At 36.7% G+C, this 24695-nt stretch overlaps 1 protein-coding gene and 1 long non-coding RNA gene across 2 annotated transcripts in view; both read left to right on the top strand.

Moving 5' to 3' along the window:
* The first annotated feature begins 1798 nt into the window (after window positions 1–1798).
* Window positions 1799–7410, top strand: LOC128020117 (uncharacterized). The gene is made up of 3 exons (XR_008185293.1): window positions 1799–5105; window positions 6369–6455; window positions 7175–7410. It is a non-coding gene; the product is annotated as an uncharacterized LOC128020117 (long non-coding RNA).
* An 11275-nt stretch (window positions 7411–18685) lies between these two features.
* Window positions 18686–24695, top strand: part of LOC128020106 (double-stranded RNA-specific editase 1) — a 124476-nt gene continuing 118466 nt past the window's right edge. Inside the window, exon 1 of the mRNA XM_052606721.1 lies at window positions 18686–18855. The gene's annotated coding sequence lies outside the window, so the exon portion shown is untranslated. The remainder of the gene's footprint in view (window positions 18856–24695) is intronic.

The raw sequence follows: 24695 nt of genomic DNA, 5'->3' as shown, positions 1-24695 counted from the left end.
TCTATCTATCTATCTATCTATCTATCTATCTATCTATCTATCTATCTATCTATCTATCTCATTTGAGTCTATCAGGGAGTTGATAACTGATGAAACATCACTTTGCTCTCAGTCAGACTGAAGCTTCTCATTACTCAGTGAATATGCATTCTGTTAATTAATTTTTCTCCCTATAGTTACTGAGAAAGGCAGTGAGATTTCAGACAGATTGATGGAGGAAGAAGGTGATGTGGGTCCGTCTCTTTAAAAGGTCGATCCAGGGGAGATTGCATGCACCTGTGGTTTCAATATTGAGACTGATTGAGGTCGGCGACCGACGCATTCAGAAAATGTGTCGCTGCATAACCAACGACACATCTCACAAATGATTTTTTAGAGAACAGAATTGAATTGAACAAAGGAAAGACCAAATCTGTTTTGGCCCATTAAATCATACAAATGACACATGCACTCCCTAATGATGGTGTTTTGCTGTGAGAGAGAAATGACAGTGAGTCCACTCTTTTGAAGATATTCTGTGACTCGACTGTAGAATAAAGATCAAAGTCACGCTTTTGTATACAGTAGTTGATTTATATATGCTTTGAAGGAGTTATTCTCTAATGCCAGTGTGTCTTACTAATAAGCTTATGCAACTTGCCTAATCATATAAGCATTATGAGTGTCTCATAAGAAGCTTAAATGTTAATCAGAATACGTTTGTGTGTCCACTCTTAAGAAGAACTTTTATGATGGGTGTAGGTTGTTGTTCCTTCAAGAGCTGTTGTAGGCAGCCTACAAGTGAATAAACCTATCCTGTGCTTAAAGGTATATTTCTAATTTTAAATTTGATTAAAAATTTTATCAATTTAAAATAGAAAAGCAATGCATTTGTTGAAATATATGTTATTTATATTATTCAAATAATAAATTAAATAATATTTAATTTATAAAATATTAATTAATTATTTCATTATTTATTTAGTATTTAATAATTCTGTTTTTCTTTTGTGTTCTGAAGAAAAATTAGAACACACAGGCTTGGAACAACATAAATGATTATTTAATTTTCTTTAGTGAACTGTGCTTTTACTTTCCTTATTTTTAAGCAGGGGTTTCAAGCTCAAATTACCTGAGAACTTATGAGCAGCTCTTGTTGAACAATTTCACCAGTTACAAGGGTTTTTATCACCAGGAATTGTCATACTTAGTTCACATGTGCACCCTAGTTTATTTAAAAGATATGAGTGAGTAGACTTGTTGTCAACCCTCATGTTCTCCCAACCCGCTGGACAGGTTTTCTTCTGTAGTTTTATTACATTACAAAAAAGTTTTATTACATTATTTTAAATATAATAAAAGTGAATGAGCTCACCTCATCATAAAAGTATCATATTTGTTCAAAAGACTTATAGACCAATATAGCGTGTGTAAGTATTTAACTAAAAGTAAAAAAGTAAAAGAGTAAAAGTAAAAAAAATTAATTACTTGAAAAATAAATAAATACATAATTTAACCTATTTTATTTTGTTTCCAAGACAACATTTTTATCTTTATTTTTTTTTATTTGAAGTGTATATATATATATACTAGATTACTAGAATAGCATGTTCTTTGGAGTTTATGAGAACAGCAGTGTCCACTCTGTGCAAGAATTGTTCTTTTGAGCCAGATCTTTTCCAAATAAAGTGCACAAAGCCAAACAGAAAGATTCATTCACTGACTGATCTGATTCTCATGTTCATCTGACTCTCGCAGCATTTAACAGCTCAATGACTTAAATCTTTTCCACTGCACAAAACTATTGTGTGGCTTCAGAAGACTTTAAACATTGTCATATTAACTTCTTTTATAATACATTTGTGCTCCTTTTTGAAGCTCATTCGTTCGTGGTAAGTGCAGGGATAAAGTAATCTTCCCTTTATCCTTTTGCACCGAAATGAGAGCGGGTTGATGTCTTTGCCAGTTTGAAGTATAGTTAAAGGATATGTCAGCAGCTGATATAGACAAGTGTTAGGCACTGGAGACAAATTGAGGACATTGTAGAGACCATTTTCCCCTTTGTGCTGAAACTGAATTAATCGTCTGTCTCAAAATGAGCAGCGTTGCAGCCCAATACTCAGGGTGCTTTGTCGTCACTATCTGGGGCAGCAGCCACCACATGCTTGGCTGCTTCGCCCACCGCCTCCCGCATGCCCCGCTGTGACTCACACGGGACGAGACGTTCAGCAGCAGAACAATCTGTGTGTGTGTGTGTGTGTGTGTGAGAGAGAGAGAGAGAGAGAGAGAGAGAGAGAGTGTGTGTGTGTGTGTTTGTGTGTGTGAACAAGCCACAGAAAAACAAATCTTGCACAATGGCTGTTTGTCACTTTGGGAGAAAGGAATAGGCCAGCCAAAAGATGTGTTTGTGTTGGTGTGTGTGAGACTGAGAGATACTTTTATAGAAGAGTTCGACGTCTCAATAACAGGATGCAGCATTTGCTCACAGTGTTGTCGACAGGTGAAAGCTCTTTTATGAGCTTGTTTTGCAGCATGCATCTTTGATTGCACAATGAATGAAGGACATTCAGACAGGCATGCTGGTCTGATTGACTTGACTGGAATGTGCATTGCTTTTCTTCTGTCTGAGATTTCTCCAAATTCACTGATGTTACAGAAGCTTCTTTATTAGGAAATCAACAATGAACCAGCTGCAGTGGACCCTTTGCTTATCAATACCTATTTTGGCTATATGGGATTCTTATATTCCTATGGTTCTCCAGGGGCTAAAATGTTGAATTTGAGGTTCTTTAGATCAGTGAAGGTGTAATGGTTTTCTAAAGAAATAGAGAATTAAAAGCTCTGGCTCGTTCTCAAAATATGGTAACAAGCGACTTTTCAGCGATTAAAGAGATATAGAATATTCAGGAAATATAAAAAAAGCACAATTCTATAATCTATCTATCAAATACGAAATAAAAAATACAATTCTATTGACTTACAGCACTTACAAAGTTGTATTTATATTAACTGTATATGTGATTTACTAAAAAAACATTTGTTTATTTACTTATCTCCCGACCCACATGCTTATAAAAAAAAAAAATCAAAGAATAGTATAAAAAATAATATGACTTATACAATTATATACCCTAACATTTTTATCAAATATGGAATGGCTCGACTCTGTATATATGTATGTATGTATGTGTGTTTGTTTTTTCTACTTTCATACCAACTTCCAAAAATAAAATAAAATAAAAAATTCAAATAATAAAACAATACAACCTAATATTTGATAAAATATGAAAAGGTTTGATTCCGTATCGATTTATATATTATTTATTTATTTATTTTGAACTATCGGTGTTATTTTATTTATTATTATATTGTATTTTTACTCATTTGTTTAGGGTAAGTATTAGTGGAAGGAGTGTAAAAGTGTGCAAAAAACAAAAACAAAATAATAATGCAGATAATTGTGTGTTTGTCCTTTTTTTCCAAGCCATTGGTTTTGTCAACATTAAAAAGTAGTATTCATTTTATCAAAATTGTTCTTTTATTGGAAAGAAAAAATGAACTGAATGAACTGACAATAAGTCAACATTTTCTGAGAATAACTCTTTTGGATTATACATATATGTGCTCATGCATCCCAAAGCTCCTACAACAGTTGTCTACTCCTTAAGTCTGTTGCCTAGTATGAGTTTATTAAACAGAACCAAAAGGAATCATGACGCAGCTCTGTAAGACTTTCCCATGACAAGCTCAAAAGCAATGGTTCATTAGGTAAAATGGACGAAAATAGAATTGGCCATCCATATTTTCCATCCATTTCTTCAGTTATCCGTGTACTTCTGTCATGATTAATTGGCAGATCTGACTGAATGTGGACGATGAACAATAAAATGTGTCTCAATGTAAAATACAAATTTGGAGACACTTTCTCCATTGCATTAAGCATATTACAACCACAATTTTGATAGGTCTGCTTTTTTCAGAAAGGTGGTTCTGAGCTGGAATATTTGAGAGAAGTTAAAAAAATGTCTGACCAGAGTGCAGTTTGGCCAGAAGGGGTTTCTCTGCACTGCGAAAAGGAGCTTGTTGCCTGACTGCAGGGTGCCAGACCTGGAGGGGAAGGGCCTGCTGTGAGAAGATTAGTGCTGTTCACTCTGGCCCTTATTTCAAAGCCCTGTCCCTCCCAGCTGCAGATTCACTGCCAGTTCAGCGCTGATCCACACTTCCCATGGATTTACAGCTGCAAGACTAATCAATACTGGGCTTCCATGATTCTAAACTCTCCCTCTTCTACAGGAACTGTACATCACCTCTTCATCTGAAACAAGAGAGCTCCTCTTGGAGTGCACTTTAGCACTTGTGCTCAGCTTGATGGTTTGGTATGCCATACACAATGTCTTATGCGATTTCACACTAACTGCTGCTGCTGACACACATTTGTAGTGTACTGTTAATGCTAACAATATCAGATGCATCCCATTCAACCATAGCTCACTTACTTATCAGTGAACCAATTCACTGAAACAAGCTCAAAAAAGACTTTAAATCTTCAGTATTCTGTATGAAGTGACATGAATTGACCTAAATCATATATTTTCAGGTACTTTTTTTCAATATTCTTGCACGAATTAAGCCCTCCACTTAAAAAAATTTGATCAAAAGTAGTCATAGGGGATAAATTTGAGAGATGCATTAATACCAAGATCTTTAATGTGTCTCAAAAGACCATTTGTGATCACACAACCGATACAGATGTAAACAGCTAGAACCTCTCCTCCCAGTGTGAATTCAGCAGATGAAAACCTCCATCAGACACATGAAATCCACAACTCCTAAATCAAGACTACCATGCTTATTTGCCTTCTGGCATCTAGATGTTGGCGTTCGGATCCAACGGTCGGGAAATTGAGTGAGGAGATACACAGAGGATTGGGTCTTGTTGGTGTCAGTGGCGGTTGGTGCAGAGATTGCTGGTGCTTGCTCTGTTTGCTGCAGTGAGGTTGACACTGATAAAGTGGACTTTGCTCTCGTCTCTCCAGGGAAACGGAGGGGCATTTAAAGAAATGCTGTCTGGGTAGTTAACACAGATCTTCACTGTGCTGAGACTACAAACCTCTAAAAAAAAAAAGGTCAGTGGAGAAATGTGATGCAGTTTTGCATAGGCATAGATGTTAGTGATTTTTAAAGGATTAGTTCACCCAAAAAATTAAAATTTGCTTACAATTTACTCACTCTTAGGCCATTCAAGACGAGTTTGTTTCTTCATGGGAAATGATTTGGAAAAATCTAGCATTACATCACTTGCTCAGCAATGAGAGTCAGAATGAGAGTCCAAACAGCTGATAAAAAACATCACAGTAATCCACAAGGAATCCACATGACTCCAGTCCATCAATTAACATCTTGTGAAGCAAAAAGGGTAACACTTTAGAATAAGGTTCCATTAGTTAATGTTAGTTAACTACTTTCGTTAACATGAACTAAGCAAGAACAAACCTTCTACAGCATTTATAAGTCTTAGTTCATGTTAATTTCAACATTTACTAATGCATTATTTCAATCAAAAGTTGTGCTTGTTAACATTAGTTAATGCACTGTGAATTACCATGAACTAACAATGAATAACTGTATTTTCATTAACTAACATTAACGAAGATTAATAAATACAGTAATAAATGTATTATTCATTGTTTGTTCATGTTAATTAATACATTAACTAACATTAACTAATGGAACCTTATTCTAAAGTGTTACCGCAAAAAGCTCCATGTTTTTAAGAAACAAATCATTAAGCCGTTTTAACTTTAAACCATCACTTGTTCTAAAATACGAGTCCATAATTCATAATAGCGCTGCCTCCAAAGAAAAAAAGTCCACCTCTTGTTGTCATCTCACATCAAAGTCCACCAACATATTGTTTTGAACTGTTTTTACTGTAAACAGCGCTTGATCTGTGCATATGTTTCTCCTGATTCAGATGAGACAACTTTTTCACCGGAGAAATCAACAGTTTGAAGTTAAACCACCAATTATTTTGCTTCACAAGCTGTTAAATGATGGACGGGACTCGTGTGTATTATTGTGATGTTTTTATCAGCTGTTTCAGCTCTCATTCTGACGGCACCCATTCACTGCAGATGATCTGTTGGTGAGCAAATGATGTAATGCTACATTTCTCCAAATCTGTTCTGATGAAGAAACAAACTCATCAGCATCTTGGATGGCCTGAGGGTGAATACATGAAATTTAATTTTTGGTGAGCTATTCCTTTAAAGGGAAAGTTCACCCAAAAATAAACATTATACTGTTCTAAACATGTATGATATGTTTATGATGAATTTTATTTATTTGTCTATTGTTTGTTTTTACAATTTATTTTACATTTTTTGAAGAAAAGATCTGCATGAACATTCTTCAGAGTTCCTCCTTTGGTGTTCCACAGAAAAAATAACAGCCTGCAAATTTGGATTGATATGAGGGTGAGTAAATACTGACAGAATTTTCAGTTTTGGGTGAACATTTCTGTTAAACAAGTCATTAGGGTGAATTATTGTACCTAATTGGCTGTGTATTTGGGAAACTACAGAGAAATTATGCATTTGCGATATTTTGCTGTCACCACACCTCTCCTTCCTGGTGACCCATAGAAGATGGTTTATGAGTCAGGACTAGTTTAGATTCAGTTCCGCTGTGGCCACTTCGCTGTGATTAATCAGTCAATATAAATACACTCTCAAGCTGGTTTGTGTCAGTCTCCAAGGATACAGCAAAAACACTATAATACAGACAGTACGTTTTTGGATTTCTGGCAGAGAATGAGCGCAGATGTTGAAAGCTTTTTATAAGGACAGGTCATGAGGTGATTATATATTTCATGTAGTTGTTGCATATCAATGTTCCATAAATACACTGACCGAATCGAAATTTTTAGCATTCAAGAAAAGAGTTGTTCTATTAAAGTTCCAAGAGTTCTAGTTTTTAAATGTTCTTTCCACCAAAACTTCATAAATGACATTAACTGAAATATTTCACATTGTCAACATTGTCACTATGTTGAAGAATATTAATTGACTCCTACCATTTAAGAGTCTGTGAAAGTGTGAAAGTAGCCACCTTTTGCTTTGATTACTGCTTTGCACACTCTTGGCATTCTCTTGATGAGCTTCAAGAGGTAGTCACCTGAAATGGTCTTCAACAGTCTTGAAGGAGTTCCCTGAGAGATGCTTAGCACTTGTTGGCCCTTTTGCCTTCTGTCTGCGGTCCAGCTCACCCCTAAACCATCTGGATTGGGTTCAGGTCCGGTGACTGTGGAGGCCAGGTCATCTGGCGCAGCACCCCATCACTCTCCTTCTTGGTCAAATAGCCCTTGATGCCTTCAGTGTGACTCTACAATTTTCATAGTCATGAAAATAAAGAAAACTTTTTGAATGAGAAGGTGTGTCCAAACTCTTGGTCTGTCCTATATATATATATATATATATATATATATATATATATATATATATATATATATATATATATATATATATATATATATATATATATATATATATATATATATATATATATATTTAAATTCACATTCACATATAAAAATGTATTTTTAATTATAATCATTTTTCACAATATTACTGTTTTTGCTCTATTTTTGATCAAATAAATGCAGCCTTGTTGAACAAAAGAGACTTTTTGTCGTCTGTATGGAACCAATCTTGGGTCCGGGTCTGAACTGCTGCTAAGAGCTGTAAAATGTGGATAGCATAAGTATAAGAATATTATAAGAAATACTTGAAATCTTTAGTATCTTGATAACTCATAGCACAGATTTTCTGCCCAGCCGAGACATCTCCTGATAAGTCTCCATTTGCTTTTAAAAGCTCAAAGATGTCTAAGAGAAACTATTATCATATTAAGGAGAGCTCATTTGCAGATGTTTTTTTTTTCTATACGAGTGCATCTGATCTCTGTGCATCGCTTCTGCACCTGAAAACGTCTTTGTTTTGTGTGGTTTGGTTCATAAAATTCACAGACATGGATTTTCCTGTTTTAATGATGGAAATAATGAGCGCAGGTCGTGTCGATCAACCATCCGCACCGAAGTGTCAGTCTTACTCTTCCAGCGTTCCTTTATCCTTATAACGTGGTTGATTGACAGGTGATGGAGACGGCTTTTTTTTATTTTTTTGCCTGTGGGCACAGAACCAGTGGGAGTCATTCGTAAACACTGGGTTTGACTGCTAAGGTAAGCTTTCGGCAGATAGATTGACTGCAAGCCTGGTGAGGGATTGCATTTCCCCAGGTTAAGTAAGACGCAGCCAATATAGATGAGTTGGAGTAAACTAAACAAATAAACTGGAAAAGGTGTGTTTGGCTCATGGGGAATAATGATATAATTTGCTTCTGTTGACGTCTCTATTGTGTTTAAGGAGCCATTATTGAAAAATTCAAGCAGTCTCAGCTTTTCTCTCATGAGGAAATCAGTGCCATCGGTGGGTTTTTAAAAGGAAGCTGAGGGGGCAAAGAAAATGTTTGCTCCAGTTCTACAGGTCTGCTGGGTTGCATAAGCTATTAGACATTAGAGACCTTAAAAGGCAACAGAACAGAGCTTGCGGTGTTGCTAGAGAAGGTATACATAATTCCTGTAATCGTGCACTTGGCCATCAGACAGAATGACCTCAAGATAACAATGTGCTGAGATATTATATGTATACATGTACATAACGCTAGATTGCTGAAGGACTACTTTGAGGTCACTTCCATAGCAACAACCATAAAATGTTGTTGTTTTGCAGTGGTAGCTATGAATCCTGATATGAACCTCAGAGACACACTGCAGCAGTTCTTATCCAAATAAAGGCATTGTTGCATGACTGGTACGGCACCTGGCAAGAACAGGCACACCCCATGTTCTGTTTTCCTTATAAAAACCGCAAATAACAGCTCATTTACTGCGTTAACTTGCCGGTTGGGATGTTTATGGCTGTACCCTCAAGCGGTTGGAGTTCTGATTAAACCATGTCGGATGGATACCAATGTCTACGATGTGTCGAGACAAGGTGGAACGTGTTTGACAGCAAGTTTTCCACAACAGCACTTGCTATGATGACAAGCAGCATTATATTTGCACTTCCTAAAGGAAGTAGCAGTCCTTGCTTCTGTTATGATGACATATTTGCAATGTAAGGCCTAAAAGTACTTCATGCAAGTACATGAATACAGTATAAACACTTTTAGCTTTTTTTTTACTTGATTAGATGGGCTGTTCCCTTCAAAGGTGTGCTGGATTGCAGTGCATAAGGGAACTTCTACAGTATATCTATGCATTGGCATCTGCCTCATAAAGTATGCATTTACGTCATGTTTGAATTGCTGTAATTATATGATAGATCTACTCCATAAAGCTATTTGGATCGGTTTGGATTTTGGATGGATTGAGATATTATTTTTGCAGTGTAGAATGAAGAAAGTGTGCGCATTATCAATCGAGTGCTTTGTAATAATGTTTATATATTTTCACCCCTTATTAGTAATTTTGATCTGTAGTTTATCATCTACTTTCCTTGTGTGTATTGTGCACTTTGAAATAATAATAATAAAGAAATCTAGTGTAATATAATTACAATACCATACTTATTGTTGTGCATGAACGATTACTGTCCTTATGGTTTGTACGTGACCATCTGAAAGCTCTTAAGAAACAAAAGAATGGTTTAGGGTTGTACACTTGGGAATGTCTTTGTCTGAATCATCCCACTCTCTGTATTGGCATGCTTTCCACTTTTTGCGGTACATGGTATGGGATTCATTAGAAATCTACGCTGCGCTAAGGACAGACTCAACATGTTACGAAAATGACGGATGTCAAATGTGAAACGGATTATTTTTCATTCATGTAGTTATTGTTAGATGCTAATGGGGAAATTGGAGGAATTACACAACGGAGGGCATTACCTTCACGAGGACTTCATGTTGAAATCTAATTTAGAAAAGACACAGGGGTTGGTCTCAACTGCAGGAATTAATTAAATCCTCAAATGACATGATTACGGTCAGATGATTTTTACAGTATGTTGAGTCTGTGTTTAGTGTACAGCCAATAATGGCATCATGCGGGATGGTTGTAATTTACTCAAACATTTTTCTAAGGTTATTTCAAGATAATGTCGTGTTTAAAACAAAGATGATTAATTGCCCTAAAATCCCTATTTGGTGCCATTGGAGTTCTCTTTGAAGTTAGTATATGAATATAAACAGATATTTTTGATGAGAAATAAATCAGATCACCTTAAAAATGTCTTGACCTCATGTGTTCTTGTGACATCATCTAATTTTCTTTCATCCTAAAAACACTAAATTAACTGCTCATTTCTCATCCAATAGAGGTTTTATGAAAATAAAGTAGTCCATACAACTTGTGCAAGTTTTTATAAGTTAATTTTCATCTGACAAACTCTTGCTAGAGTTTTCAGATCTCAATGATATTTTGTGCAATTGCCATCTATTTCAGTTGCCTGGACATTCTGCCCGAGAAAATAGCATGCAATAGTTTGGAAGAACATGAGGGCGAGTATGATGACAGAATGTTAATTTTCAGTTAAAATGTCTCTTTAAGACCACAACACTGCACTATGGAGATTTGCACAAGCATGATGTCTGCACTAAGACGTGATGACTTCTCACTTATTCTGACTAATAAAGCTGACAAAAAGCAAGCCTCACTGCTTGTAAAGCAGCATTATTGGGTTTTTTATCCTTGGAAACATCTAGCCTGCAGCATCATGTTCTGTGAAACACATTGAGAAAGTAGTTAATTAGTATGAGACCATGAGAGTGAGCAACGGTTAAGGCTAGGTGGGATACAGTAAAAACTACTGGGCATGCGCACATCAATATAGCATAATTTTTGCATTACTGTAAGGGGTAGGTTTAGGGTTGGGGTAGGTGTAGGTGTAGACGTTAAAAAAACAATCTAATAGATAGAAAATTCAATTTATTGTTAGCTTCCAGTTTTTGCTGTATCCCTTCTAGCCACAACCTTGAGCAATTGCATTTTTTCACAGATTCATGCTAGGCTAAATTGTTTAACTTAATTTTTTTAAATACAAATATTTGACAATTTATTTATTTTTTATCCCATGGCCAAATTCTCAAAAAGCCCCATAGTTCATTTTCTTTACCGTGGATTGTTCACAATACCTCTCCTGCTTACTCTCTCTTTACATTGGCATCATGGCTGACAGATCACAGCCGCACTTGCCAGAATGAGATGTTTTTGAATTGTTGCATGAAAGCCAGACATTTTAGCAGTTTGTTGAAGCGAGTGAAGGAGAAGTGTTTATAGAGTGGCATATTGCCACTTTAAGTCTTGTTGTTTAGCAGCTTTGTGTCAGTCTGTAGTGTAACTGAAGTTGAAGGAACGGCAAGTTTTGTGTTTATGTTCCTCCCCACTGTGCCAGGCCTGCCAGGAGGTTCAGTTCGCCAACCATGAAGAAAGTCGGACTGCTTGGTCTTCTTTGCCACCTTGTGTCCTGAAATTGCTGTTTAGGTTAGTCAAACAAACCCACAAAGACACTATTTCAAAGAATAATTTATGCTCTGTATGCATGCATTGCATTAATTCATGCAGATTGATTATAACCAAAGTTTTACTACAAATACCATGATTAAACTGTGTTTTGTATAGCAAAACCATGGTTAATTTGTGGCTACCTCAGTTCAGTAAAAAACGTGTTTTTTTTAGTTGTTATTTTTACATTTTTTACATTTTACATATTTTTCATTGTTTATTTTTTAAAGGTACATATGTAATTAAAATATTTTCTTACTGAGTGCAGAAATGAAGGTGAGAAATCTAACCTGATGCTGATATTACAGTAGCCAGGTTAAACATTTTATGCAATCGGCCTGTAGATTTTATTTTTTATATCTTTGCCGGGAACCAAACACGACAAAAAGTTGTAAAACCGTCTGCAGTAGTTCACACTGGCCAAAATACACAAGGAAATGCGCTGTAAAAAAAATTTTTCTGCAGTCACAAACATTCGCGTTTGGATAGGATTTGGTTTCAAAGAAAATTTTGCTGAAAAACAGCAAATTGCTGTGGAATTATTACAGAGGTTGTATGAGAAAAACACTGACTTTGGAAAATCACAAAGTATGTCTGTGAAACACTAATTTCTCTACAGACCCCCTGTAGTCCTGTCGGAATAAGGCTGTGCAACATGTCTTGAGGTGCCAAATTTGAATATTAGCATATAGGCTAAATTAGCAATGAATGGTGACTTGATATTTGCCTGCTGTAACTCCCAAATCTCATGTGCGTTTTGCATTTTGTAACACTTGTTTGAAACACAAGTATCAATGGCATTTGCATTACTGACATCAAATGTGCCACAAAACATTTAAAATTCAAAATGCCATTTTAAGATTTAAGAGCTCTGGCAGAGAATCATTGAATAAAGCCTTGAATTTTAGCATGATCCTCAAATAAAGCTATCGTATGCCTTCAGAAGAATTGGAATAGACTTTAGAATATTTATTCATTTATGCATTTGGCAGGCACTTTTGGCAGGAATGCCTTGATATCCTTGATTTAAAAAAAGCAGTTTGCAGATGCTTCAACACATCTTCATTTGTGTCATAAGAGTAAGTAAATGTCATAATTTACATATTCAAGTTAAGTATTGCTATAATGCATACACATTGATGCAAGTGTACAGTCACAAACATTACAAACTAGGCCACTAAAATAATACGTTTTCAGGTCGCTGGTTGGCCCACGCCACAGATCTGTTTATCAATAGTAATTCAGGCTATTGAGCGGTCATTGAACATGCACCATGCTGACAACATGACCTGCTGATGTTGTCACAGTCAGGGGAATCTCTGTTCCTGTGTGAATTTTACTGCTTCACGTGATCTCTATGTGCAGAGTGTGAATGAAATTATGCGAGTAAGGGTTGAATAAACATTACCTGTTTGCAAACTGTTTTGAAATAGATTATTAATGCTTAGAGCCCAATACGGGATTTTCAAATTCATCCTGAATTGAAGAGCAGTTTATCTACACAACAGCTGATAGTGCATGTGAGGATACACTAATGTTGATATGAAGAGACTTACTATGGTCTTACAAGACCTTTGAAATTTTAACATTTATTTAATAAATACCGTTCAGCTTCATGTAGCTTGGATGTACTTGAAGCAAAATTAAAGTGACAGTTATCATGTGACTTTTTGTACACATGGTCAACGGAAGCACAAGATACATCTCAAATTATATTGGAGATTATGACCATCAGATTTTTTTCATGTCAGTTCCAGTGCTGCTTTCATTAAAGAAAATAGTTTTATAGTTTTACCTTTACATTATTACTTTAACTTTAATAGTTTAACTTTACACTCAGATTATCATGTTGACATTGTCATTTGGGATTTTAAAAATTTTATTAAGTAGATACATTTTCACTAGGCTCAGACTTTTGGACCACCATATATTTTGGAAAAGCATCACAGCATTGCTGTCTCATCTAAATTTGTCTTCATCAAGATGATGATTCTCAAATGGTGGGTCATAACCCAAAAATTAGCCTCAGGTTTGTTCGGGATCAAATGTCATTAACAAAATTCAGCTAATCGTATAATTTTGAAATGATAAAATGGCAAAACAAATAGACTTTTGAAAGTGTTCAGAAAATCATTTCCATGTATTTGACAGTTAAATTTGGATTAAAGCCCTGCACAGGCCTCAAATATAGGCCTGATCACATGCATTTTTTTCAAACAGTGGAAACAACTTAATACGCAGTCATTTTTGCTCATAAAGGTAAGAGTAATACCTCATTCTAAACTGTAAAGGGGCTAGTTTTATTTGTGTGCACTCACAATAAAGACAGAGATACGGGACACACACAAGCCTATAGACCTGCAGGCACCACCGACTCGGACGGTTGTCATGGTTATAAACAGCATAAACAGCAACTGTTCATGTGTCAGCGCTTAATGCGCAACTCCTATATAAAAAAGATTTTCAGGGGGCCTCCTGGCTTTAGGGGGCCCAAGGCCGTCACCTACCTTTGCTTAATGGGTAAGTCCGCCCCTGCTAATGGACTGGTGTCACGTGGATTACTGTGATGTTTTGATCAGCTGTTTGAAATCCCATTCTAACGACACCCATTCATTCCAGAGGATCTGTTGGTGACTAAGTTATATAGGCACAATTTCTCCAAATATTGTGATGTGAGGATGAGTACATTTTAGCCAAACACTTTTGGTGTTGTGTTTGGTTGCCACTTGATGTCTTTGACTTTTATTTTGAAAAGTAATTTGAGAAGCACCACTCAAGGCACTATTTGAGTATTCACAGAGCAGTAGTCAGTCTAATAGCATTTATAATCCATCAAATGTGTGATTGTGGCATCTCGCAGTGGCATTACCCACCGGTCTTCGCACGGCTAGTTGGGGAAGTCGTGGCAATGCAAGAGGAGAATAACAAACAGTCACATTTTCAGTCAGTTCATTGATGATTTAGTGATGTCATCATCTAGTTCAGCTCTCTTCCAATATTATCTGTGCAATCAAGTCGACAATATTGCAAGAAATTAAGTGTTCCCAACTAAGCAAGGAAAAAGCGACAGTGGCAAAGAACCATAACTCAATTAGTGAAAGAAAAAAGCCTCGGAAGAATCTTTTTTAACTGTTGCCCTCTGCTCTATTTGTTGAACATCAATTAAATTGTTATCCTTAAATTGGTTTGGACATTTTTTTTTGTGTGTTTGTTAGTTTGGGGAACTATTGTGAGTGCACTCCATAATGTCCACCAAGATTTTAGACACACTCAAAATGGCTTTTCCCTTAAATAGTGTCCTATTTAAGGTTTAGGGGGTGATTTCGGACAGAGGGATAGTGCTTGAGCACTAGAGCAGAGAGGGGAACCCTGACCCTTGAAAAAAGCTAGATACTAGTGCCACTATTCTCATAAAACTTGTAGCATAAAGCAGTGTGAAACAATATAAGTGAATCATATTCACATGTACTAGCAACCAATTAAAGCTTAACCAAAACAATCTACAACAACCGAGCATCATGGTGCAGAGTTTTACAAGAGAAAAAAAAGAAACACAAAAAAAATCTATTTAAGTATTTTCTCTGAACAGAGGCATAAATCTTTTTCTGACATTGGGCTTTATTCATGAAACATGCAAACTGAATTTCTGCTTTAATCGTTCATAAATCCATTCTTATGCAATTTCTTGCATTGATTTGAATATAACAATTTATTTACAAAAGACTTTGTGAAAGAATCACACAGAGACATTCTGCTCTTGTTTCATGAGTAAGGCCCATTGATCTTATAATCCAATCATCAAAGACAAAAAAGGGAAAATAGATATTTCCTCATCTAATACAGAGACCCGCCATAATTCAGAAGATGGGTAAAGCATTTTGTGTTCAGACAGGTCGGCATGTATTTTTCTTGCTGACCCCATTCCTGTCTCTTCTATCTATAAATGATGCAGAAGGCTGGCAATCTCCAGAGATGCTCGGCTTGTTCATATGTCCACACTCACCTCATTCATTCTTCCTGCAAAGCTCACAGAGATCTATATTTAGCAGCTGAGTGCAATACACCAACATGATGGTGTTGGTTTGTACTGAGAGGAAGTGATTTTTATGACATTTATTGGGGAAACACAGACACAAATTGGAGGTTATTCTGTCATAGCTCATAGTGTTCTCATATATGTTTTATTAGGGGAGTTATCAGGGGAGTTGTGTGTGTGTGTGGTCACTGCTGTGTGTGTGTACACTTTGGATGGGTTAAATGCAGAGCACGAATTCTGAGTATGGGTCACCATACTTGGCTGAATGTCACTTTCACTTTAACATTTTTTTCCAACATTTCTTCCAAAATCCCCTAAGTATCTTATCTTATCTTATCTTATCTTAATCAAAAGGTACTGCCCCAGAGACAGCTTTTGTACTTTTATTTCTGGGAGTCATAGCCCTTGGTCAGCTTTTCTGTAAGATGATTCGAAGGATGCATGGAAAATGAATAAGGAGCATTTCTTAAAACATAGACATAAGCATGCTGTTAGTGCTCTCAAGCAGCTAAACATTTCAGACCTGAAGACTGTGCCTGCTTTTCATGGTAGTTTAGGATGTCTGCTCTCTGCAGACTCTGGCGCAGAGGGGTCAGATCACAGGGCAGCTCTAGACGTCCCCTGAAACAGACAGAGGTAAAGAGGTAGGAGAAATAACAACAGGGATTGATGTGCGCTGAAGGCTAGATTTGAAATTCTTTCCATGATCTGTCTACACTGACTGCAAAAGTCCTGTGTAATGTGAAAAATTTGCAGTCAATCAGAAAGACTTGCTGCATATATATATATATATATATATATATATATATATATGTGTGTGTGTGTGTGTGTGTGTGTGTGTGTGTGTGTGTGTGTGTGTGTGGGCTATGTGAGTCGAGGGGTGGTCTGGGTTGTCTTTTATTCACTGACAATGAAAGTAAAATGCATTTACAAAATTAGTTACGTTGTGAATTTAATAAAAACAGTACTTCAGTTGTGCATTTTATTGCAGGAAGAGTTCACCAATAGTGAATTTAGTAGTTATTTAGCTCATACCTACTATAATGTCATTCCAAAGCTATGACTTTGACTATATGACTTGTCCATGTAATGAAAGTGAAACAACAACAACAACAACAACAACAACAAAAAAAAAAAAAAAAAAAAAAAACATTTGCTTTATTGATTTCTCCCCATTTGTCCCTCAAATTTGGTCTGGACGCCAGTGCTTCGCGGATAATTTGAATCAATTCGAGAGTTCGGAGCGGGTTCGCGAATCATTTGAGTCAGTCTGGGAGTTCGGAGCGGGATCGCGAAACATTTGAGTCAGTTCGGGAGATCGGAGCGGGTTCGCGAATCATTGAGTCAGCTTGGGGATCGCAAATCGTTTGAATCAATTCGGGAGTTCGGAGCGGCTTCGCGGATCATTTGAATCAGTTCGGGAGTTGGTAGCGGGTTCGCGAATCATTTGAGTCAGTTCGGGAGTTCAAAAGCGGGTTCGCGAATCATTTGAGTCAGTTCGGGAGTTCAAAGTGGATTCGCGAATCATTTGAGTCAGTTTGGGGAACGCAAATAATTTGAATCAGTTCGGGAGTTTGTAGTGGGTTCGCGAATCATTTGAGTCAGTTCGGGAGTTCAAAGCGGGTTCCCGAATCATTTGAGTCAGTTTGGGGATCGCAAATTATTTGAATCAGTTCGGGAGTTCGGAGCGTGATTCATTTGAGTCAGTTCGGGAGTTCGGAACTGGTTCGCGAATCATTTGAGTCAGTTTGGAAGTTTGAACGCTGTAATGCAGTAGCTCTTTCTAAGGGTATTTTTTTTAAATCCTTTTGCACATTTTATTTATGTTCAGTAGGTCTTTCTAGCTCAAGCAAATCCACAAACTAATAAAATGATTTATTATTAAGGTTGCCTGTTGACTGCTGTATATAAAAGCCCTTCAATATAGTTGTTGTTACCTCAGGGGATGAGGGGAATCATCATCAAAAAAAAAAAAAAAAGGCCCTCTTTTGGGCCACTTAAAGCACTGCTGGACTCTGACCTCAATTGACTTCTTGCAGATCAGTTGTACTGTGCCCTACTTAATTTAGCAAATTAGCAGGGGGGGGGGGGGGGGGGGTTTAAAGTTTAAAGTGAAGATTTTAGATATACTCACAAAAAAACATGGAAATACCATTACATTTGTTCAAATTAAATTTGAAAAGTAATGCAATCTTAAAAAGTTGTTGGAAAGTCTCAATTTAAAATATTTACATATTTATTTGGCTAGATATTGCTTTTTGCCTGTGCTTGTGTAGGGCCTTTATTTATCACAGAATTATTTTGAATTGATCTGTTGAACATGTTTAGAGAAATTCTTTATTCACTTAAAATCACCAAATATTGGTAAACACAGGCAGATACTAGAGTAGGCTAATATTTATTATAAATATTGATAAATTTAGCATGGACTTAAATGAGATGAATTGAAAGTATGTGTGATGTTGTGGGTGAAATATAGAAAGAAGAGCTTCAGGATGAAGATGTTTTCTTCAATGTGCGATACTAGAACTATAAGAATAACAAAGTGCAATAAACATTAAAACTATTAGCGCCACAAACCAGTGTGTTTATGTGTATGAGAACACATTAAAAAAATATAATAGTTTGCGATATTAAGCAGCATAAAGGACTGTTTTTATATAAGTGGAATCAAACCATATTGGAAGCCTCGAACATTTAAGTCACAATTGGTCACGCATTAGTTATTAAGGAGTGAGTTAAGGGAAAGTTAAGGGACATATGTATTTTGCATGTCTCAAGAATCACTAAACTGGTCACAAAGTTAACTTTGTATAAAACTAACATACATATTTTAGAAGACTGCAACCATGTGATAGCTGCAGCCAAGCCAACTGATCATCATCACACTGTCGTTTACAGACATAATTTATTAAACACAACAAATTTGCATTTTTATCTCACAAATGTAACCATCGGTTGTGTTTACGGCCAATCTGTTTCGCTTTGGTGTCCTCCGCCAATCAGAATCGGATCGTGGGTTCCGGCCTCCTGCACTGACAGACAGATTATGGGCGGTCCCCATCACTCCTTCAGCCAATCACAGTGTGTTTCTTTAACCACGTTGCGCGCTACAGACGGGCGCTACAGTATTCTAGGCCGCTCGTGAGATCAAACAGATGCACTCCGTTCCCCGGATCACCATCGAGATTAGAGGTGCGCTCTCAACTTTATTCCAATGGCGAAAACGGGGGTCCTTTGAATCTGCATTGAGGTGCTGATCGCCGCATTCATACCCGTGAGTACTGACTTATCTCCACTCTTGTGTTATTTTTAGACGCGGGATATTTTGCGTGTTCCCGCTGTGTTTATGTAACGCAAACGTTTTATTTATTTATTTTTTTATGCAGAATCTCCTCAGATCCAGACGCAAGTTGTTCGTCTTGTTATTTGACAGGGATAGAAGCAGAACTGTCCTATAGTAATGTTAACCCGCCCCCGCTGCTTGTAGGTGCGCATTATGGTGTTTAGTGCTGAACGGGAGCGCGCGTGTAGTGTGAAGCTGTAATAATGTACGCGACGCATCGCCGCAGCTCTGATCGGAAGCGGAGCAGGCGAGCATGTCATAATGCAGCTCCACAGTCCACAATAGAAACGTGCACGGTGTAGAGCCAGATAGAGGAAAAACCGCGCTTAGCTAGGCTGTGTGCAGAAATTTCTTGATAAAAAAACACGAGTCCGAGGCGATGGTTTTAGTCAAGTGCATCGAGAAAGCAACTTCTTTTTGTTGCAACTTCGTGTTTGTGTGGATGCGCTGTGTCGGAAATCGCCCATTCATTCACACGTCTAAATGCACCTTATGCATATCATTTGCATTGCAAAGATAGTTCTGTCATGGTCTACCCAGTCTTTGTTTGACTTTTTTTAAACCGCTATTTTAAACAGTTATTGTCTGTCCGTTCATTAAAGACGCGAAGGCCACTATAACAAAGTATCGCCAATATATTCTTTATCTTATTAACACATAATGTTGTATGGCTGTTATTAATAATAGCCACCGTCTTCTCAGTCCATCCGTGGCAGCCACTGAAGATACAAAGTGACAGCTGTCAAATCTGGAAAAAAAATGCATGTATTTTAATTGTTTGTGTGTGTGTTTATATGTATATATGTGTATACGTGTGTATATATAGCTATGTGTGTGTGTGTGTGTGTGTGTGTGTGTGTATATATATATATATATTATTATTATTATTAGTGAGGTAGTCTACCATTTTTGAGTGCTTACTTTGTAGAATAAACAGTGTTGAATATTTTAATATTATACTATTTAGCCTCGATAAAAATATACTACTGTATTTTTTGTTTTATTAATATTTGTATCGCTTTTATTAATGGTCACCTTTTTAAACATCAAATGCTCTGTAAACAACACAAGTGTATATTGATGGTGACAGCAGGTGCAGCTTTTGTATCTGAAACTCAGTTCACACACAGATCGTTTTGTTTTAAGTCATTTCAGCTTCATTTTGATTTGGATGTGACAACAAATTATGATTCCTGAATTTGTGATTTGTTGACTTTGTAATAAGTCTATCCATTTTTACCAGTCTGTTACATTCAGGCTAACAGTGGACCTGTTATCATAGGTGTGCATAACTCTATTTTTCAGCATGATCAGCCAGTCACATGGATGCTTTAGCCTTCTCTTCTGATGCATTTGCCTGTTTTATGCACTTGCCGATCTTTAAGTGTTTGTTGTATTTTTCTTCCTATTTTGGTCATGTTTTTTCACTAAGGGCACCAAGCAATCACCAAAGACAGCAGTTGTGTTTTAATGCTCATATCTCATCTGTTAAAAGGTGTGTTCTGAAATGCATTGAATTTCAGTTTATCCCTGATTCCAACTTTTTCCTTGTGTAACTAATGCTAAAAATTAAAATAATACAAAATCATGAATCACGATCAGCCATTAACCGTCCAACCTCAGAGTAGCCGTGAGGTGACCCGATGACGGGCTGCTGTCCTCAGCAGAGCATAGTGCATGATTCACTCCGAGACAACCAATCACTTACTGCTTATATCTCCTTAGTCAGATATACCCTGAAGACTCAAAGCTCATATTTGTCTCCTAATAATGACTCAGCTGCGCTAGTCAGATGTGAAAAGACATTATGAACAGATTATGTGGAAATGAAGTTTGAGAGCATTGGTATTTGATTAGCTGCTAACTATTTGGATGTTAAACTGAATTCAGCACATGCTGTTTGAGTATTTATACATAAACTCTGGAAATCTCCTACTCAGCGAGGTGCTGCTTATGTTTGGCCTGTCGGCCACCCTGGTTGTTTAAGAAGTGTGAATCCGTCACATGGCATCACTGCATCCTTGTTAGCAGCTTGTTTTAGGGTCATGGCATTGTCTACATGAGCAGTGCATCAGTTAATACGTTTTCAACCATCTCATTTACTGTGACGTGGAGAGATTCCTGTGCCACGAACTGTATTGGTCAGACCGAGACGAGTTTGCCCACAGGGCACACAAAAAGCGCCATTGAGTATTGGGTGTCTCATTTGATGTCAGTTTCAGAGTTGAAGGTTAGGCTTAGCTGTGTAGCCCATTTGTTCTTCTCTCTGGCACTTTGTTCAGCACACATGTCAGATTGAATTCCATCTCGAGTCAATTGACTACAATTAGTGCACTGGACTAAATAAATATGCAGGAAGTGACACGGGTGCTGTGGTTTGATTTTTTTGAACCACCTGTACAATGATCTGTAGTGAAGTATGGCAGGACAATATATGTTAAAATTTTCTTATATATAATTTTATGTTTTAAGTTGTATAATTCATTTTTGTTATATTTGCCAGCCCTGTGTGCAAGAAGCCTATATTGGGACTCTTCCCCTTGTACAGTACTTGATGTACAGCACATCTTGGACAGCTAGTCAGGTGGAAACTACCAGCACTACTTGTTAGTCCAGAGGGAATACTGAATAATCAGCTACAGTAATAAAATAAAGAGCACAAAGGAGCTTTGTGAGTCTCAGTATGAAAGCCGCAGCTCTAATCTTGTCCTTACTCTACTCCAGTCTTGAGCCATGTGCTCATAATATCTGCATAATTAATGCTCCAAATACATAAGGATATTTCAAGTGGCGAATATGGAGGAGGAAAACAATACATAGTGGAAATGTAGCTGAAATCTTAAGAAAGGGCTAGTGAGTTGAGGCTGTGTTTCTGATGTATTGATAACATATCCCCACAGAGTTGCTAAATTGCATCTGGACTTGTTAATGGTCTTTAATGTACCTTGAAGTATAGTGATAAAGATATTTTTTGTTGTTCTGTTTGTTGTGATTTCCATAACACTAGAAGTTGCTAAGCTGATATGTAGTCACTAGGGACGTGCAGTAGTGCACACTGTGAGAGAGAGAGGGGGGGAAAATCTGGTGTAAGATTTGAAACAATTACCACTAAGAAATTGCTATTAAGATATTAGAAAGAATTACTTTAATTACAAATAACTGAATTAAGCATTACCTGTTTAAGGAAGAAGACTGAAACAGTATTTTCTTAATGCACGCCAGTAATATTGTTTTTGTTTACAACTTCGAAAAATATATAAATATATTTGCAGTGGCACTGCTGTTCTCCATAATAAATTACCAGTATTCTTATTCCTATCCCTAATATTAATATTTAATACTACTTGATACTATTTCAGTGTCTTTAATTGTAAGACCTTTTTTTTCATCATCTTTGGGTTGGTTTGGCCTATCACCAAAGACTTTAAATGACCAAATGCTATTCTGTGTGATGGTCTCTGTATTTTGCTGTTAAATTCAGCCTCACTTTGAGGTTTCTCGCTTTTTCTCTCGTGTTTTTTTTTTGTTTGTTTTTTTGCTTTGTTCTGTGTTAATATTTGGAAAAGAGTTACTCAGAGTTGTGTTAAAGCTGGTGAGTAAAGTTTTAAGAGTAGATTTATTGGACTGGAAGTATTTGCCCTTCTCTAGGCTGACTAATTGGGCAGCAGCATGGTCAGTGAAAATGGAGGAGCGGGATGCAGGGTGTTTGTCATGGGCCTGGTGATGAAACCGAGGCTAACATGGCTGGTACATCCTGAAAGCTTCCCAGAGGGCACATCATTGCCGCCCCATCTCCTCGTCACAAAATCTGGGCGGTGCAGAACCTGCAGGTTTGCAGCAATTACTCATGCTGAATAAGTTTATATGCTGAAGCCACGGTTGTGTAATTCATTTTAGAACAAGTACAAGGCCTTAAGAAAGTACACCAATCACATCAGCTGAACATAGAAGGACTGGGGCACGGCCTGCATGCATTTTGTAACCCGTTTCAAGACTTCTTGAACAAAAGGAATCAACCATTATCGAAGAGGGGGAATGACATACGACAACGTCTGAATCTATGAAGCGCATCACATGACATCTCTAGTAGGATGTTACCAAATCTCAAGGTTTGCCCTTTTACTGTCCTGATGTTTGACCACAAGCACAACACTCACCTTAATAAGGAGCATTTAACATGATTGTGTATCATTATAGTCACTGAATGTCTAAATGCTCGCTCCAGTTTATTCTAAACACTTTTCGCTTGGCCTACATAAAAAAAGTATATATATTTATTTTTTTATAAATATTTTTTTTTTATAAAGGACTATATAAAAAAAGGTATACATAAAAATTATTGAATAATTGTGGGATTTTATATATATATATATAAGTAGATCATTTGCCATTGTTTGCCATCCGTCATCGTTAGTACAGACATGTGTCTTGGCTTGCACTTTACTTAGCCAAACATTTATTTCTGAGTTCTCTTTTCATCTTCTCACCTTTTGTTTATAGACTGTAATTTGGGCTTTCTTGCATCATGCACTATTTTTATTGTTCTCAGTTTTTTTATTTGTAGTCAAAAAAGTGAAACAGTTTGCTTGAATTTAATGGTGTGTTTATCTGCAAAACCAAATAATTTATGTAGAATTTCTCCATGGTCTTGCCCTACAAATAAATGACACAAGTTAGCAGTAAGCACCAGTGAGAAATGTACCTGGGCATCTGATGCTGTGGCCAGGAGAATGGTCTGCTTGTATGGAGGCACCCAAGAGTGATTAAAGATACCCATTTCAGCGTTGATATGGTCTCTCTGTTTGATTTGTGTGTTTTGGAGGCAGATTTTGAGATCAAGGCCTTAGCCACTGTGAGTCATAGCCTAATGCTGAGATGCAGTTGCCAGGCCTTTAGCAGTTCAGCTTGATTATCATCACTTTGACTGCAGGTTTGATCTTTAGGATTTCTGAAATGTGGCTATTGCGTGATCAGTAGGCTTTTGAGAGAGGCTGTACCAGCACTGGTGAAAGCTTCTGTCAGCGCAGTGCATTTCACAATAATTCAGCACTTTTTGTTTTGAAAACAGTAAAATGCATATGTGCTCCGTTGCTTTTTCAATAAGTCATGATTGAAGAAGACTTGAATATTAGATGGAATGAAAGATCCATGAATAATACACATGGATTTAAGTGCTTCTGGAAAAAAAACAACAACAACAACCACAAAAAAAACTCCTGCCTTGTTTTTTCTCTTTCGCTAGCATAGCACTAGTTTTGTAATGTGGAATTGTTTTAACCACTAAAGAAAACAGTTTATAGTTAACTGTACATATTATTTAGATTAGTGTCATCAAGCTGATTACTGAAGAAAAAGTGTATTTTGCTGTTTTGTTCTGCTGATGGAAACAGCAGATATCTTACCCTGAAGTACTTGGATTAATAATGATCTTAAAATTCCAGTTTTTCTATTCAATATTCATATTTCTCAAGTTTAATGAAAATTTTCTTTTACCGTTGTGGTCAATGCCCAATATTTTACTCAAGTTCTGATTCCGAGTTTGTAGCGAAATTGTAGAAATATTTTATTTTTATATGATATATTTTTATTTGATTGATTGTTCTATTCATGAGCCAATTACTGTGAGCTGATTCTTGTCCATCAATCAATCTGAAAGATTTGTAAACGTATGAATTACTGGTTTGCATTAGATGAATGCTCTCTGAATAAGAGCCCTACCGATTTTTTTTTTGGGGGGGGGGGTGGTATATACTCCCTATATATCGATATTA

Source organism: Carassius gibelio, chromosome A9 (genome assembly GCF_023724105.1).
Source record: "Carassius gibelio isolate Cgi1373 ecotype wild population from Czech Republic chromosome A9, carGib1.2-hapl.c, whole genome shotgun sequence".
NCBI classification, from domain to species: Eukaryota; Metazoa; Chordata; class Actinopteri; order Cypriniformes; family Cyprinidae; genus Carassius; species Carassius gibelio.
This window is presented reverse-complemented; position numbering and strand designations above follow the sequence as displayed.